Raw genomic sequence first — 12,203 nt, 5'->3', positions numbered from 1 at the left:
GAGTAAGTGGGTGGAGCCTCCAAGAATGAGGTCAGTAGAGAAAAAAGGATGAAGTCTTATGATTTTAGGTGTATTTCTGGATGCTGTCATTGTAAAGGTGGTCATTCCTGGTGTACCTGCCAGTTTGCAGGTCAACAAATTACCTCTGTGGTTCCTACTAGTTTTAGTTGAGTTTCTGACACAAATGGAAATAACTTGAGAACTGCAGTATCCAAAGCCTGTGCTCTTTACACGTTGCTGTTAGTTGCCAACCCTGGTTATCCATCAGTGACACCTGGATACCTTTTACAAAAAACAGTTTCCAGGCCCAACTCTAGACCTATTGAATCACTCCTAGGTTGGAAGATGTCTAGGAACCTGTATTTTATTTTATCTTATCCTATTATTTTATTTTATTTTATAGATTTTATTATTTGAGAGAGAGAGAGCAGAGAAGAGGGAGAAAGAGAGAGCATGAGCAGAGGAGAGGGGCAGAGGGAGAAGCAGACTCACCCCTGAGCAGAGAGCCCTATGTGAGACTCGATTCCAGGATCCTGGGATTATGACCTAAACCAAAGGCAGACACTTAACCAACTGAGCCACGCAGGTACTCTAGGAACCTGTATTTTAAAAGTTTCCAGAGTCATTGGGAGGCTGAGTAGGTCAAGTGTCCAACTCCTGATCTTACCTAAGGACTTGATCTCAGGGCCTTGAGTTCAAGCCTTGTGATGGGCTCCACACTGGGTATGGAGCCTACTTTAAAAAAAAAAAAATATATATATATATATATATATATATATATATATATATATATATATATATATATATTGGAAGTGGGGCACCTCAGTGGTATAGTCAGTTGAGCATTGGACTCTTGGTTTCAGCTCAGGTTATGATCTTAGGGTTGTGAGATTGAGCCCCACCTCAGGATCCATGCTCAGTGTGGAGTCTGCTTAAGATTCTCTCTCCCTCAGGCAGCCCCAGTGGTGCAGCGGTTTAGCCCCGCCTGCAGCCCAAGGTGTGGTCCCAGAGACCCGGGATCGAGTCCCACATCGGGGTCCCTGTGTGGAGCTTGCTTCTCCCTCTGCCTGTGTCTCTGCCTCTCTCTCTCTCTCTCTCTCTCTCTCTGTCTGTCACTCATGAATAAATAAATAAAATATTTAAAAAAAAAAAGATTCTCTCTCCCTCTTGTCCCTTTTCTCTTCTCTCTAAAATAATTGAATGAATGTTTAAAACAAATAAAAGTTTCCTTCCAAATCACTGTCTTAGTTAATCCACGTATTAGAGTTAGGGACCATTGCTGTGCAGTGGAGTGCCTCCATGTTACATCTCCATTTTACAAATGGAGAAAATAAGGCCCAGAAAATTAAAATCCCTTTAGGAGGTTATGTAAGAGGTCACATCCAGTCTCCTGAGTAAGCACCCAAGTCTAAGTCTTTGTCTATTGCCTTTTCCATTATGCAATACTGCATTAAAAAATCATATGGCTCTTTATTCTTAGGTTAGTGATTATCTTAGTTTGAGTCCCCTAGACAGTGAAGCCTGATGCAAGAATTAAATACTGATGCTTTACTTGGGAGATGCAAACTCAGGGCAATGAGAGTGAGAAGAGAAACAAGGAAGGGAAGAATGGGATGCAAAACAATGAATGATGCTTGAGCTGCTATCTCAATGTCCACGATTTACCTCCATGAATAGATACAACAGATTGCTGAGCAGGTGTCACTTTGAAAAACTACATGAAAAGTGCTCCCAAGCAATCATTGCAAGAGAGGATGGAAAGGAAATTTGTCCCCATATTTACCTCCTGTCTCCTGTACCTGTACCTAAAACCTGCCAGACTTTACTCCATGGGAGTTAATGGTCATAGGCTTTGAAGTAGCCTTCCCTGGCCCCCACAGAATGCCAGGTTCTATGCCCTACCGGGGAAGAGGAGCCAGAAATTCTGAACATGGGACCGATCTACCTGTCCATCAAGCAGCAACCAAGTGGTTGGCTCCACTAGTTCTGAAGGAATTTGCAGGTCATCCTCAGGCAGAAGAGCATATTGGTGAGACAAGTAGCTGAGGTTGCTGGAGGTGGCAGGACCCAGGGAATCTCAGGAAGCAATGTTGTCTCACTGTTGATATTTTAAAGAATCATCACACTGTCAGCAGCTTTCATAGGCAATATCCAATGTCTTTCCCTTTCCCCTACCATTGCTGCTCACATACTTCATCCCAGGTCCTGAGCCAACTGTCATCTGGGACCTGGGGTCTACGCACCCATCTGTGCTGTCCACGAGTCTCTCGTCATGCCTGAAGTCTCATGAGTACTACTGGAATACTAACCTACAGCCCTGGTACCTTCTTTGTTTGCTCCTATCCTTGCGATGCATCTTCCTTTATCCCTTGTATTTCAGTATCCAGGTATAAGTTTCTAGTCTATTTCTTAAAATCCAAGCTAGTTGTTTTTACACTCCCTCCCCAAGAGCTGATAGACTCTTCCTGCCATCCACTCTTGTCCTGGACAGCCCAAGCTTCCCTCAAAGAAGAATCTGGCCTCTGAACTTGGGATCCTGGGTCTTTCTTGAGTGTACGACTGGTCTCTGACTTCCATTGGACCTAGTTTTTCTTATCTCTGGTCCACATACTTGATGATACTTTCACTTCTGTTTTTGAAAATCCCAGCTACAGATGTTTGACTAATCTGCCTTTCTCGGCTGGCTGGCCTCCCATACTTGTCCTCCTCCCAGAGGCAGACCTTCCAGCTTTGTTCAGTTGTTAATCTGTGTCTTGTCCCAACACGTCAGGGTTCTAGCAGCCTCAGGTCTCTCTCCTTTGATCCACACATTAATGAAACAAGATTGTGTCCTATATTATCAAAGAAAACATACTGTAAGTCAAAGCATTTGCTATAACCAAATCAACATAATTGTAATATCCAAGACTGTGTATATATTATTTATTCTTAGTTTTATTATAAGATACCTTGAGTTTGGTCAATGTCAACTCTTGACCACTTTGCCTTTTATTGTTTTATATCTATGGACATAGAGCCTGCAAGCAAAAACAAATGTGAACTTTACACAGCATCTTAATCTTTCTATTAGATCTTCAATAGTGAACATATGCTATGCAATAATACATTTAGGAAGACATTTAATCAAAAATTGCATAAGCTTTTTCCCCTAGTTTAAGTCCTAGAAAATGTGTTGTTTATTGGCTTGCTAACAGCTTAAACTAATTTGCACTCTTGGTAAATGAATCTACGAGAACTTAAAAATCAAATCTGTTTAAAACAGATTTCATTTTTAACACATGACAATTAGAGAAAGTTTATGGTATTCAGAATTGAAAATGCAAAAGGCAGTTAATTTGCTGTCAGTAATCCCTTGCTTCCTTCCTCATGGAGGGGTTAATTAGAAATTTTATTTCAGTTCTTTTCTTTTGGAAATTTTGTCTTAAAAAATTATGTAGAAAGAAAAGACAACTTCCTAGTTAAAATATTGGCAAGCTGCAACTCCATAATAAGCTCTCTTCTAATTTTCCATTAAATGATCCATGAATACACACAGAAACTCAAAAATTCGGTAGCAATGGAAAGGGAAGATAACAGCCACCCATTTACATAAGTCCTATGAGGAATTCCCAGTAATTACTGAGCTGATGTGGCCTGATTGAAAAACACGTTTAATAGCCTCCACAGCTCATGCCTAATTAAAAGAAAATTTAGGTATAAAAAGGAAACAGTCTAGTCCCAAGATCTGTCTTTTCCTCAGAAATTTATTATCTGCACCTACTAGAAAACCAGGAAGCTGCCTCCTCGTTGCATCCCTCCTGGCACGTAGTAGGTGTTTTAAAACTTTTTTCTAATGAGTGAATGAATCTATGTGAAATACTTTCAAAGGAAGCCCTCTATTGACATTTCTTTTTCTGCATCCCTCTTGAAAATCCAACCCACCTGGACGTAAAATGACTGTAATGGTAGGGAAAAATGTGGAGGAACATCATTTATCTAGGATGTATAGAATCTAGCATGTAGATCTGGTGGTGGTAGCGTGATGCGAAGAGTCCAAGCGATTTGTGGTGCATGTTACTGGTGACATTAGAGTTTATCCACTAATAGGAAGATAATGCAATTTTCTAAAATGTCAATCTTCCCTAGATTATTTGCAAACTGCCAATGGATGTAAGAAAATATCCTCCCTACATCTAATGGATGCTTGTTTGCTACAGGAAATTGGCCCATAGGAATGCATTGAGCTACCTCCACAAGCAGATCTAAGATATCACTGTAGAATAAGAGGAGGCTGAGACCCTGTACAAGTGACCACCTAGAAAAGATACCCCTTTCCTTTTTATAGGAGCAAACGAGAAAAGGCAGAAATGATATCTTTTAGTGCTAGAAGATAAAAGAGTGACACCTAAATTCCCACTTAGTTGGCTTATAGTCAAACAACAGAAGGGCAAAGACAGGAGAAATTCTGAAAAGCAACAAGACACATGATTTTCAAAGGAACAAAAATTATACCAAAGGTAGAATCCCCAACAGTAAGAATAGAAGCCAGAAGACAGTGGAATTATAGTGCGGAAGCAAATTGTCAGCCTAGAATTCTAAATCCCAGTAAACTATCACTCAAGAGTAAGGATGAAATAAAAATATTTTCAATCCAACAATGAGATTGAGACAATTTAAAACTCACAGATACTTGCTTAAAGAACAAATGGAAAAAAAAAAAAGAACAAATGGAGGACCTACTTAGGAATGAGGGAAATTGAATTCAGAAAAAAAGAATTAGGATCCAGTAACAGTGGTTATTAAAATCATCAATAAATGTGTGTAAATCTCAATGAGCATTGACTATGGAAATAATAATGAATAATTCAGATGCTCTAAAAGCAAAGTGAACTCAATTATTAGATAACTTTATCAGGGGGATGGGTATTGCCATGGACGTGTAAGGTTCTTGTATTTGGGAGGAAGAGGTTTGAAGTATTTTAATACATTTTTTATAAAGTGTAAATGTTGTAAACTTGGGACAAGCAAAAAATATAGAAATAGAATATATAATTAATTATTTTAAGATTTATTTATTTATTTATTTGAGGATGGAAGATGTAGAGGGAGACAAAGTCATTTTCTGAAGGAGACTCCACGCTGAACACAGAGTCTGACTAGGGTCTCCATCCCACGCTCCGGAGAGACAATGAGGTCTCAACCTGAGCTGAAACCAAGTCAGACACTGAACTGACTGCAGCACCCAGGCACCCATTTTTAAAGTAGGCTTCATGCCCAACATAGATCCCAATACTGGGCTTGAACTCAAGACTCTGAGATTAGTACCTGATCAGCAAAGTTGGACATTTAACTGACTGAGCCACCCAGGCACCCCAGAATATATAATTTCTGAACTAGTGGAGGCGTAAAAGGAAATAAGGAAAACTTTCATGAGTCCAATAGAATGCAAGAACAGAGAAGAATTGAGGGAAGGATATAGTACAAAAAGGTACCATATGAAATGTTCAACACAAATATATTGTTAATCATGATAAATATAAACAGACTAAACTGAAAATTGATATTTTCAAAATAGAAAGTGAAATGCAGCTTTATGCTGTTGACAAAATTACTGGTAAGATGTCTAGAAATGTATATATCTAGAAAGGTATATACTAATCAAAAATTAACTGGCATATATATATTAGACTAAGTAGACTTTAAAGCAAATAAATATATTAATTCAAAAAGAATCATCCAATGTAAAGAACAATTCCAAACTTATTTCCCCCAACCACATAATCTCAAAATGTGTAAAGCAAAATTTGACAAATATGGAAGGAGAGATGAACAAATCCACAGAGTAGGAGATTTTATTATGTTTCTTTCAATAATTGAAAGATCAAGCTGACATGGATGTTAGTCAAGCCCTACTAGACTTGACCAGCACAATTAATGAGATTAGGCTTTCCCCTACCTATTAAGCCTACCATGGCTTTGCTGCAAATAATTGTCAATTTTTGCCTTTTAGTTATTATTGCACTTTGATCTCTCTCTTTCTCTGGACTTCTTTCTATGCTTTAGGACACCTGTGAGGTGTGCAAGTATTGCCTTTCAGCAAAATCTGACAGGGAACTCCATACCAGTCTTTCTTGGTTATAGATATAAACTTCATGAGGAGAAAAGTCCAGTATTCTCAGCCATTTAGAATTGGTTAGGTGAAAAAAAGGTCACATGCCATTTTCTTAGCATTCCCCAAACTTTCTTTTCCCTTCATTGATTCCTACTTCCCTCTATTCTCTATTTTTATCCTCCTTTCTTCCTTTTTTTCCTTTTTCTATCTCTTTCTTTAGCTCTCTTTTCACTCTTAAATGTTATATTCCTTGAGATCTTTCTGGAAGAGAAAAGCAAAAGTAGTTGGCCTCTTTTGAAGTGATAAAATCCATTTTAACCAATATCAAAAATTGAATTTGTCAATAAATAATATGGGTCCTTATCATTTTAAATTGCTGTTACTCTATTGAATAGTATAATAAATTTAACAATTTAAGCAGCAAGTCATTTCAGAAAACAGTTTTTCCTGAGTGGATGATACTAAACTACACTTGTGCTAAAGAAAACATTTGGGGCGCCTGGGTGACTCAGTTGGTTAAGTGTCTGCCTTTGGCTCAGGTCATGATATGAAGGTCCTGGCATCAAGGAACCCCCATTAAGACCCCTCCTCCATGGCTGTCAGGTTCTCTACTCAGCAGGGACTCTGCTTCTCCCTCTCCCTCTGCGTCCTCCTGTCTCCCCTCCACTCATGCTCATGCTATCTCTCTCTCTCTCAAATAAAAAAATAAAATCTTTAATAAAAAAAAAATTTCACAAAACAAATCAAACATACTCTACAATTTGTAATTGCTGAATCCTTTTCTTGTCTGTATGAAGTCTATGGCATACTTCATGTTTTTGAAATTATTTTTTTAATTTATTAAAATTTATTATTATTAACTTTATTATTCATGGGAGACACGGAGAGAGAGAGAGGCAAAGACTTAGGCGGAAGGAGAAGCAGGCTTCCCGCATGTGGGACCCGATCCTGGGACTCCTGGGATCACGCCCTAGGCCGAAGGCAGCTGAGCCACCCAAGCATCCCAATGTTTTTTATAGTAAATGAGGAAGCTCAGTAATGAGCAATCATTAGCACACAAAGAATCTATCACTTACTTTACCAAAGTATTTGTGAGGCAGATGCTCTTGTGCTGATAAGAGCATAATAAAGTAACTTAAAATGAGTAAAATTTCAGCTAGCATGTGATTTGGTCTTTTTATTTGTACAATGGAAAAAAAAATCTACACTGAAACTTTCCTGTAGTAGTGGAAGTGGGATTAGCAAATAGGCCAAAATATTCTCTGAAAATATAATTACTCGTGCATTAATTTAGAACAAATAAGTACTTTTATTATATAAATACATTTATACAAATGAATTTGTATCATAAATATAGTAATTCTCTTGGTACCTCATTTTCTGAATTAAGATATGCTTGCTAATAATATATCTAAATAATTAATTATAGAAGATTATAACCATTTTGCTGCATTACTCAGTCTCTTCCAAATTTCTGATGTACTTTCATCTAATCATGAAATATTAAGGTGGAAATAAACCTAGTAGATGTCAGTTAATCAAATTATAGTCTATAGAGCCCTGGCATTCTTTTAAGGTGCTTTTGTTTGTCTATAGGGGGGCTGTGGAAATCAATGGAAGCTTCTAGCTTCTTATCTTCAACCAGATCAACTCTAGGGTACTTTGCTTTATATTTGTATGTTGAAGATTCTGTCTTAAGTATTTTTCAGACACAGTACCCCCCAAGCCAAAACATAAGATGTTTAAAAGCCACTGAATAAATCTTATTCCTTTAAGAATTTAAAGATTAAGAATTTATGTGCTAAAAAAAAAAAAAAAAACAAACCCTCTTTAAATTATCTGCCCAAAGGTCACACAATATAGGAATGGGAGCTAAAACTAAAAAACAGGATTTTTAACTCTCACCTTACCAGTTTTATACATATGTCTTTCTTTGCAATTAAGACATGGTAGAGGGGATCCCTGGGTGGCTCAGCGGTTGAGCATCTGCCTTCGGCCCAGGGTGTGATCCTGGAAACCCGGGCTCGAGTCCCACATCGGGCTCCCTGCATGGAGCCTGCTTCTCCCTCTGCCTCTCTCTCTCTCTCTCTCTCTCTCTCATGAATAAATTTTTAAAAAATCTTTTTAAAAAAAGAGACATGGTAGATTGTTTCAGTAAAGCTCAAATGGATCACATCTACCTGTACACAGCTTTTATGTAGTCTCCTCTCCCTTGTTCACTCTGATCTTGGCCACATGACTTAGTTTGGCCAATGGTTTACTAAGGAATGTGAAAGTAGCAGACTTCCGATAACTATTTATACATTCGGATTCTCTTTTGCAGCTGGTAATTTTCATGTACTATATGAAACATATGTGGCTCATCTTATAGATTAGAGAGCTCCAGGACAAAATTCCTAATCGAGGTCCCAAACCAAGAGTGAGCCCAGCTAAGACCACAGAAAGTCGATAAGCTTTTCCAAATTAGGTCAGACCACAGAATCATAAGCAAATAGATGGTTGTTTCTTTAAATAACATTAGTTTTGCTGTAGTTTGTTTTTGCAGTGATGGCTGACACAAAGAGCAGTATTGACTTATTGTGCCAACCATGACCTTTCCTAGGATCTGAGTGCAGCATATTTTTATGGGTCATTTCAAAAAGTGTAGATCACACTGACTTCTTCTAGTAGCTGATGTTATCTAAAATTATGTATTCTTTCACTAGAGAGAGTCTGTCTTTATTTCCTTCCATAACTGTGATCTGGTGGATGAAATATATTTGGTTATCTTGAATCATAGAACCCTGGGAACTGCCACAGTTACCAGAATCATCTGTGAAGGAAAGGTAGTAGGGGAGCTACATCTGAGTAGAGTAGGGAAGGACAGGTCCAAATTGTCCCTAACATATGTGATATCAGGTCAAAAGTACAAATGGAAACCCGTATACCATATGTCTGAATTTTTTAGGTGGTAAATCAAACTAATAAATTTTTAAATAGAATGTATTCTGTTATTCCACTTTGACAAATATAACTTTATACCAACTTGTAAGACCAAGTTTGAATTTAGAATTTTTTTGACCACCTCAGAGTTTTGCACTAGAATATGATAGCACAGAATAGCTGGGCCCTCTCCAAGGACCCACTCTATTTTCTCCCTTCCTTCAGCTTCAACAGTGTATGCCATAAGGGATCTCATGTACAAATTTGTGGATGCCTCAGCCCATAACTAATCTTGGTCTACATCTTCCCCTTGATAGCCACATCCTAGGTTTCAATTCTAGGAGCATTCCAACAGGAGGACTGTCAAAGAGAAAAGTCCTATGCAAGCCCTGGAAATGGGATCCAATGCTTTGGATTGTGAATTATGGCAACACATGAACTGGGAGCATGGATGGAGCTGGGTTCCATGTGGGCCTGTCCCAATGGGCCCATGTACTCCTTGGATGTGCAAGGAGACAATGACTGAGGAGACTCAGAGGCCCTAGAAAGCCTGAGGCTCTGGACTGGAAGGTCTCCTTCCTGGGCTTAAAGGTGTGTGTTTGGTTGGGGATCCCCAGCAGCAAACTCTGAAACCAGGTCTCGAGAGCAAGTAGTTTGAGAGGCTATCTCAAGAACCATAGGTAGAAGTGTGAGAAAGTGAGAGACAGCAAGGAGAAGCCAATTCAGGGAGTGTTAACGAGCAGCTGCCACTGTTAAGATCTTGGGCTCAGGTGCACTGGAAATCCCTAGGAGTTCATGTAGAATTCACCTCACAATTATTCCTACCAAAGGTCAAAGACCCTGGGTTATTTTTCTACTGATTTAATATGTTATTTGTTGAGGACTACAAATGCAACCATTAACTGTCACTTCTGGCCTGGTACATATGAGGACTGAATATTCTCCTATGCTCAGAGAAAGTCCTCAGAGAGAAAGTTGGTTTTCCATAAAGCCATTTGCCTGCATGGAGGATTTAAACGCCAAGGGGACCAGGCAGGACATGAATGGCATCTGCTACAATGCAGAATTGGATGGGACTTTGAGAAAACATGTCCCTGCAGGAGAATGATAGTTTGATAGCATAATGTGGCCAGTAATATTTCTAAATTTTTAAAAATCAAAATCATTTCTACTTCTGCCCATTTTATATTTAAGGGAATGTGGATACTGACTGTTGAATGCCTTAATCCAAGGACGCCTGGGTGGCTCAGTGGTTGAGCATCTGCCTTCAGCTCAGGGTGCGATCCCAGAGTCCTAGGATCAAGTCCTGCATCAGGCTCCCACATGGAGCCTGCTTCTCCCTCTGCCTATGTTTCTGTCTCTCTCTCTGTCTCTCATGAATAAATAAATAAAATTTTTTAAAAATTTTTTTAAAAAATGAATGGCTTAATACAGAAGCGACTTCTTGTTGATAATTTATGATAATATTCCTACTTATGTTTCTGGCACAAATCAATTAAATTACTTCAGATGTTTAAGAAAAGAAACAAATATTGTTTTACCAATGTACCTTCAGAAATAAAGCGATCATTTCTGTGAATTCCGTTATGATGGATTCCTGTTTGGACTGGTAAAGGAGAGAGGCTGGCACTGTGCAATCCTTAGGGTCTTTACTCATAAACATTTCATGAGTTGGAAAATGTACACTTAAGAACGTCCTTGGCTTTCACTTTCAGACTCATATCATTAGGAAGTGGATATTTTTAGGGAAAGGGAAATAGAGTATAACCTAAAGCTTTTGATAGAAGCTTTATACTGGGACTTGTGCATTTCAATCATTGTTTACTATTAAATGGCTAGTTATTCTTTATCTTTGATGAGAATAGTAATTACTCTTGAGTTGCTTAAATTTCCTGTTCTAAGCAGTTTAACTTTATTTAAATTACCTAATCTAAATATTTTCATTCCAGTCTGTTTGTGAAAGAGAACAATGAGGTTTCTTTATTTCTGTTAATAAAGCAACAAATTTGGATCGAATGTTTATCTCACCTGTTTTGTTCTCATGATGTTGCCACAACTCAAATAATTGTCTCAGAATGAAAACAATCAATGAATAACAGATGATAAAATGTGCCTGGAGTCCTTTTCGACAGGAAAAAAATTTATTCTAAAATTAAATCTGTACTTGAATAGGATGGAATAAAAATAACAACATTCTGACAGCCTTTGTTTTCTCTTTAGACTAGCTGATAATCTTGAACTTCAGTTAGATGTAGCATAGATTTCAAAAGTGGTCCATTGTCAGTGTGTTTTTATATGATGTATAACACTACCATCATATGTAGTGTATATGACATATAGCAGTATACAACATGCACCATGCTATATAATATGTAACTAATATGTCTTTATAACATATAACACCTAACATGTAACACATATATACACACATCCTCCATTTAATTTTAAATTGATTTAAAGCAATTAATGTTCTTGCAAAGTGACTGGTTTTCTTGGCATAAACCTCAGTGTATTTGACAACAGGTTTAGCATTTTTAACATTTGAGGTGTTAAATGTGAATGAATTAAAATTATAGCTAATTAATGTCAAATACTTGTCTGGTCTATTGGTTGATAAGCTTGATTTGTTTTCTTGGTTTCAGAGAACTTCCTCATATAGAATTAGACTTTGAACATTTTTTTAATCATTTGTTTTTTATCTATTGCTTAAACACTTTGCCATTAGCAGTGAAATTTGCATTATACTCTTATACTGCATTCTATTTTAGCATTGAGAGATTTTTATAACTATTTTCTCATTTCATGGACAATAAGAAAATGGTGACCTTCAGAAAAAAATTAGTGTTGCTTGGAAAGAAAAGACCAACATAGATAGCTGCCTACTGTAAGAATTGATATTAGCTATTGATTTAAGGTAAATGGTATAACAAGGTGATATGAGAAGTATTAATTGGGCATTCCTCTAACTGCTTCCCTTGGTTATTAACTAGGAAAAATTATTCCATCTGCTTGTCAAGCTGCAAATTATTTTGATTACTGTGGCAAGCAATAATGCTCACCAAATATATGTACCTGTCTCATTCTCAGCCCCCATTCAGTTAGATAGAGCCATGTGGTTGGTTCTGGCCAACTAAATGCACAGTTGGCCCTTGGACAATATAGGTGTTAGGAGCACCTATCCCTTACACAG

At 37.7% G+C, this 12,203-nt stretch overlaps 1 protein-coding gene across 5 annotated transcripts in view; it reads left to right on the top strand.

Moving 5' to 3' along the window:
- The window catches only part of CFAP47 (cilia and flagella associated protein 47), a 502,530-nt gene that overhangs the window by 295,762 nt on the left and 194,565 nt on the right, over window positions 1-12,203 (top strand). The gene's annotated exons all lie outside the window — the stretch shown is intronic.

The sequence above is a fragment of the Canis lupus genome, chromosome X, assembly GCF_048164855.1.
Source record: "Canis lupus baileyi chromosome X, mCanLup2.hap1, whole genome shotgun sequence".
NCBI classification, from domain to species: domain Eukaryota; kingdom Metazoa; phylum Chordata; class Mammalia; order Carnivora; family Canidae; genus Canis; species Canis lupus.
Note: the sequence above shows the minus strand (reverse complement) of the source record. Positions and strands in the feature narration are given on the sequence as shown.